Source organism: Arachis ipaensis, chromosome B08 (assembly GCF_000816755.2).
Source record: "Arachis ipaensis cultivar K30076 chromosome B08, Araip1.1, whole genome shotgun sequence".
Taxonomy (NCBI): domain Eukaryota; kingdom Viridiplantae; phylum Streptophyta; class Magnoliopsida; order Fabales; family Fabaceae; genus Arachis; species Arachis ipaensis.
Window position 1 is genome coordinate 97012717 of NC_029792.2, and position 6624 is coordinate 97019340.

A 6624-nucleotide genomic window follows, 5' to 3' on the forward strand; every position below is an offset into this window, starting at 1 on the left:
TGCCTTGATTGTGTGAAATATGAGAAATGCGTGTTGTGATATATGCTTGATGGATGATTGATGTTGAATTGATCATGTTGATCATGTTGATGGTGAGTATGATGTTGATTATGTATAATGATGGTTAATTGAAAATGGTATTATTGGAAATTGGGATGAGGAATGATGTATGACATGATATTGTGTTTGTCCTTTAGCCATTTGATTGAGAAGTGTTAAAATGGTTGGATGTGGTTTTGGAAACCTTGGTAAAGTGTCAATTTGTGAGTTGAGGATGGCTTGTTGTTGATTTTGGTACATTTTGAATGATTTTAAAGAGAAGGGTTGAAATTGGCATGTTTGATTGATTTTGAAAAGAGTTGAAAGTGGCTTGTTTTGAAAATGGCACCTTGTGGTTTTGTATGAAAACATGGTTTTTGGGCATACTTTGACGAGACATAACTTGGACTACGGATCTCTGATTTGTGCCAAATCTATTTAGAAATGAAATTGGATCCGGGATGTCCATGCCGTTTAAATTTTTGTTTTAGAGGTCGTAATACCTTGCCATCTCTGAATTATGACTTAAGCATAAGTCTCTGTATGGTAGGGTGTTACAGTTTCTGGCAACAACAGTGCCAAGTTTTTGGTCCGGCAACAACACCAAGTTTTTGGTGCCGTTGCCAGGGATTGTTCGAGTTTGGACAACTGACGGTTCATCTTGTTGCTTAGATTAGGTAATTTTATTTTATGTTTAAGCTTTTTACTTTTTATTTTCGAAAAAAATTTTCAAAAAAAAAAAATTCTATTCTGTTCTTTAGAGTTTTTAAGAATGAATTCTAGAGTTTCATGATGATTTGTTGAAGTCTGGCTGGCTGTGAAGCCATGTCTAATCTTTTAGACCGAGGTTTCAACTTATCATCACAAGAGCTTGTTGATTTCTATCAATTTTGCTGTTGAAAGTAATGATCTGCTAAAGCTTGGCTGGCCATTGGCCATGTCTAGTATTTTGGACCGAAGCTTTCACTGAAAGCTTGGTTAGCTAGTAAGCCATGTCTAATTCCTGGACCAGAGTTTTAGACTAACATTGTAATGATTCCTGGAATTCTCATTAAAAATTTTGAATCTCTTTATTTTCTTTTCCATATACTTTTCGAAAAAAATCACAAAAAAATTTTATAAAATCATAAAAATAAAAAATATTTTATGTTTCTTGTTTGAGTCTAGTGTCAATTTTTAAGTTGGTGTCAATTACATGTCTTTATTCTTCTAATTTTCAAAAATTACATGCATTATGTTCTTCATTGATCTTCAAGTTGTTCTTGATGATTTCAATGCTCTGATCTTTAATTCCTCTTATTTTGTGTCTTTTGTTGTTTCTCATATGCATTTTTAAATTGTTATAGTCCTTAGTATACAAACTTCTAAGTTTGGTGTCTTGCATGCATTGTTTACTTGATCTTAGTTGCATCCTTTTTATTGTTGTGTCTCATCATTAAAATTCAAAAAAATTTTAAAATTATGTCTTTTCAAGTCAATAACACAGAGAATTGAAGATTCAGAACACTCAGCAGAGGAATTACACAGAAAAATCTGGGCGTTCAAAAACGCCCAGTGAAGAAGGAAAACTGGCGTTTAAACGTCAGCCAGGGTACCTGGCTTGGCGTTAAACGCCCAAAAAGGTAGCATTTTGGGCGTTAAACACCAGAATGGATGCCATTCTGGGCGTTTAACACCAGAAGGACACTAGAGGGAAGATTTTGTTTTTAATTCAAATCTTTTTCAAATATTCATAATTTTTCAAAATCAAATTTTTTTCAAATCCTATCTTTTCAATCATACCTTTTCAAAATCAATTTCTTTCCATTTTTTTAAATTATTACTATTTTTGAAAATCCTTGCTACAATTAGTGATTTAATACAAAAATTTCAAGTTGTTACTTGCCTATTAAGAAAGGATCAAAAGTTTTAATTCTAGAATCATATCTTCTAATTTCTTGTTAATCAAGTAATCAACTTTAATTTTACAACTTTCTCTTTTTAATTTGATTTTCAATCATATCCTCTCAATCATATCTTTTCAATCACATCTTTTTCAAAATTAAGTTTCAATCATATCTTTTTGATTTCTAATTTCAAAATCTTTTTCAAAAATCACTTAATTTCTTTCCCAATCTTAGTTTTTGAAAATCAATTACCAAATTTTCAAAATTTCTTTTAATTATTTCAAAATCTTTTACTTTAATTTCAAAAATACTTCCCCTCTTCTCACACCCTTCTATTTAAGGACTAACACTCCTCCTCAATATGCAATTCGAACTCTATCTCCCTTGATAATTTCGAATTCTCTCTTCTCTACCTCTTCCTTCTATTCTTCTTTTCCTCTGACACCTCAAGGAATCTCTATACTGTGACATAGAGAATTTCATATTTTCTTCTTCTCTCTTTTCATATGAGCAGGAGTAAGGACAAGGGCATTCTTGTTGAAGCTGATCCTGAACCTGAAAGGACCTTGAAGAGAAAGCTAAGGGAAGCTAAAGTACAACTCTCTATAGAGGACCAAACAGAACTTTTCAAACAAGAAGAAGCCATGGCAGCCGAAAATAACAACAATGCCAACAATGCAAGGAAGGTGCTTGGTGACTTTACTGCACCTACTCCCGACTTCTGTGGGAGAAGCATCTCAATCCCTGCCATTAGAGCAAACAACTTTGAGCTTAAGCCTCAATTAGTTTCTCTGATGCAACAGAATTGCAAGTTTCATGGACTTCCATTGGAAGATCCTCATAAGTTCTTAGCTGAATTCTTGCAAATCTGTGACACTGTCAAGACCAATAGGGTTGATCCCGAGGTCTACAAGCTTATGCTTTTTTCCTTTGCTATAAGAGACAGAGCTAGAACATGGTTGGATTCACAACCTAAAGAAATCCTGAACTCTTGGGAGAAGCTAGTCAATGCCTTCTTGGCAAAGTTCTTTCTACCTCAAAAATTGAGCAAGCTTAGAGTGGATGTTCAAACCTTCAGACAGAAGGAAGGTGAATTCCTCTATGAAGCATGGGAAAGATATAAGCAATTGATCAGAAGGTGTCCTTCTGACATGCTTTCAGAATGGAGCATCATAGGTATTTTTTATGATGGTCTATCTGAACTGTCCAAGATGTCATTCGACAGCACTGCTGGAGGATCTCTTCATCTGAATAAGACGCCTGCAGAAGCTCAAGAACTCATTGAAATGGTTGCAAATAACCAATTCATGTACACTTCTGAAAGGAATCCTGTGAATAATGGGACAAATCAGAAGAAAGGAGTTCTTGAAATTGATACTCTGAATGCCATATTGGCTCAGAACAAAATATTGACTCAACAAGTCAATATGATTTCTCAAAGTCTGTCTGGAATGCAAGCAGCAACAGGCAGTACCAAAGAAGCTTCATCTGAAGAAGAAGCTTATGATCCTGAGAACCCAGCAATGGAAGAGGTGAATTACATGGGAGAACCCTATGGAAACACCTATAATCCTTCATGGAGAAATCATCCAAACCTCTCATGGAAGGATCAACAGAGGCCTCAACAAGGCTTCAACAACAATAATGGTGGAAGAAATAGGTTTAGCAATAGCAAGCCCTTTCCATCATCTTCTCAGCAATAGAGAGAGAATTCTAAGCAGAGCCACTCTGACTTAGCAACTGTAGTCTCTGATCTAATTAAAACCACTCAAAGTTTCATGACTAAAACAAGGTCCTCCATTAGAAATTTGAAGGCACAAGTGGGTCAGCTGAGCAAGAAAGTTACTGAACTCCCTCCTAGTACTCTTCCAAGCAATACAGAAGAGAATCCAAAAGGAGAGTACAAGGCCATCAACATACCCCACACGGCCGAACCTGGAGAGGAGGAAGAGGCAGTGATCTCCAGTGAGGAAGACCTCAATGGATGTTCACTGGCCTCTATAGAGTTTCCTAATGAGAAACTATGGGAATCTAAGGATCACATTGAGACCATAGATATTCCATTGAATCTACTTCTACCATTCATGAGCTCTGATGAGTATTCTTCCTATGAAGAGGATGAAGATGTTACTGAAGAACAAGTTGCTAAGTACCTTGGAGCAATCATGAGGCTAAATGCCAAGTTATTTGGTAATGAAACTTGGGAGGATGAACCCCCATTGCTCATCAAAGAACTGGATGACTTGACCAGGCAAAGATTACCTCTGAAGAGACAAGATCCTGGAAAGTTCTCAATACCTTATACCATAGGCACCATGACCTTTGAAAAGACTCTGTGTGATCTAGGGTCGAGCATAAACCTCATGCCTCTCTCTGTAATGGAGAAATTGGGAATTTTTGAGGTTCAAGCTGCAAGAATCTCATTAGAGATGGCAGACAATTCAAGGAAACAAGCTTATGGACTTGTAGAGGATGTCTTGGTAAAGGTTGAAGACCATTACATCCCTGCTGATTTCATAATCCTAGAGACTGGAAAGTGTATGGATGAATCCATCATCCTTGGCAGACCCTTCCTAGCCACAGCAAAAGCTATGATTGATGTTGACAGAGGAGAATTGGCCCTTCAAGTGAATGAGGACTCCCTTGTGTTTAAAGCTCAAGGATTTCCCTCTGTAATTGATGTGCGGAAAACGATCCGACACAAAACTCACCGGCAAGTGTACCGGGTCGCATCAAGTAATAAAACTCATGGGAGTGAGGTCGATCCCACAAGGATTGAAGGATTGAGAAACTTTAGTTTAGTGGTTGAATTAGTCAAGCAAACAAGTGTTGATTGTGTGAAATTGTGTTGACAGGAATTAAATTGCATAGAATGTAAAGGGGAGTGGGTGATTTGCAGGAAATTAAAGGGAACAAAAAAAAGAAAAAGAGCTGAATCTTAAAGAACAAGAAATTAAATGGCAAAAACTTAGAACGCAAGAAATGTAAATTGCAGAATCTTAAAGTGCAAGAAATGTAAATTGCTTGAATCATAAAAGGAATTGGGAATTGGGATTGCAGAAATTAAACAAGAAAAAGTAAAATTCAACAAACAGAAATATAAAAGATGGATTCAATTAAACCAGATCTCAAATGACAATAGCAATAAGCTTGGTGTAGCAATGAAACAAGGAAATTGAAACTGAAAGATGTAGATCTCAGGACCCAAGAGACTAGATAACCAAGTTTAAATCTCAATACCTTCCTAGATCCAAATTTAGAATTCAATTGCAAGAAAAGTAAAGATCAAGCAGTAGAAGAAAGGAATTCAAATATTGATTTCTCAAAAAGTGTAGTAAAGAAAACAGAGAGATCTCAAGGTGAGATTGAGACAGAATTTTCTCAATTCTTCAACACCCAAGACTCAAAATCTCCAAATAGCTCAAAACCCAAATGCTCTCCAAAAACTATTCAGCAAAACTAAAAAGGAAAAGCTCCTCTAAAACTTCAAATCCTAAGCTCTTTATACACTTTCTTCAAATGATCATTAAGCCTTGAATTGGGCCTTTAGTCTTGATAGAATTGGGTTGATAGTAGCCTCCGTTGATTGCTCTTGGTGTTGGGAAGAAATCCATTTGTGAACTGGGCCATGAACCATTCACGTTTGAGTCAACGTTTGAGGCAAACGTTGACTCAAACGTCTTCGTGAAACCAATTATGCAGCTCGGCCACTTGCTGTCATCCACGTGTGAGCCAACGTTTGAGGTCAAACGTGAGCTCAAACGTGGTTCCCCCATGCTACTCCTTTGGCCAACGTTTGGCCCAACGTTTAAGGCAAATGTTGGCGCAAACGTGGCTCAATTAACTCATCAATCAGGGACTCTTCTTTATGCTAAATTGGCGCCAACGTTTGACCTCACGTTTGAGGCAAACGTTGGCGAAAACGTTGGTTTACTCCAGGGGTGCTTTTTCTCTTCTTTTTGGTGCCAACGTTTGACCTCACGTTTGAGGCAAACGTTGGCGCAAGCGTTGCCTTCCCTTGCTTCTTCTTCAGCCAACATTTGCCTCAACGTTTGAGGCAAACGTTTGGCACAAATGTTGGCTCTTCTCCAGGGTGTTCTTCATCTGCTTCTCACGTTTGAGTTAACGTTTGAGGCAAACGTTAGCTCAAACGTGAATCCCTCTTTTCAAGCCCATTCTTGCAACCTTCTTCCAAGCTTTATTTCACCTATCATCAATCAACAATTGTATCAAAGCTATGCCATAATCATGAGAGTTGTTCTTCTTCTTGTCATATGAGCAATTATGGCACAAAAACTCATGAAAATGCATCAATTTATCCATGGTTGATTGAATCAAAGGAAACATGAAATTCAACCCAATTGGCTTACTTATGGCTTAAGAAAGTGCATAAAACTAAATGAAAACAAAGGAAAAAGACTAGTGAAACTAGGCTAAGATGACTTGTCATCACAACACCAAACTTAAAACTTGCTTTTCCCCAAGCAAGAACAGAATTATTAAGAAGAAAGAATGAAAACAAAAGAGAATGCTCATGTTAGCAGAGTATTATTGGTAGCTCATGGGGTTTTATGCAGATATGTAACTACTCACTTCTTATTGACAAGTAGGCCTAGAAAGTTCTCTCTAAGCATCAAGCAACACACTGCTATGACCTCTCATTATTCCTTTGTCCATGTTTACTGAATTCTTTTCTTTA

General features: G+C 36.9%; 1 long non-coding RNA gene across 1 annotated transcript in view; it reads left to right on the top strand.

Annotated features, from left to right (window-relative positions):
- Positions 1–3880, top strand: part of LOC107612567 — a 10612-nt gene extending 6732 nt beyond the window's left edge. The window contains exon 3 of the long non-coding RNA XR_001613811.2: positions 3869–3880. This is a non-coding gene — a long non-coding RNA (uncharacterized LOC107612567). The remainder of the gene's footprint in view (positions 1–3868) is intronic.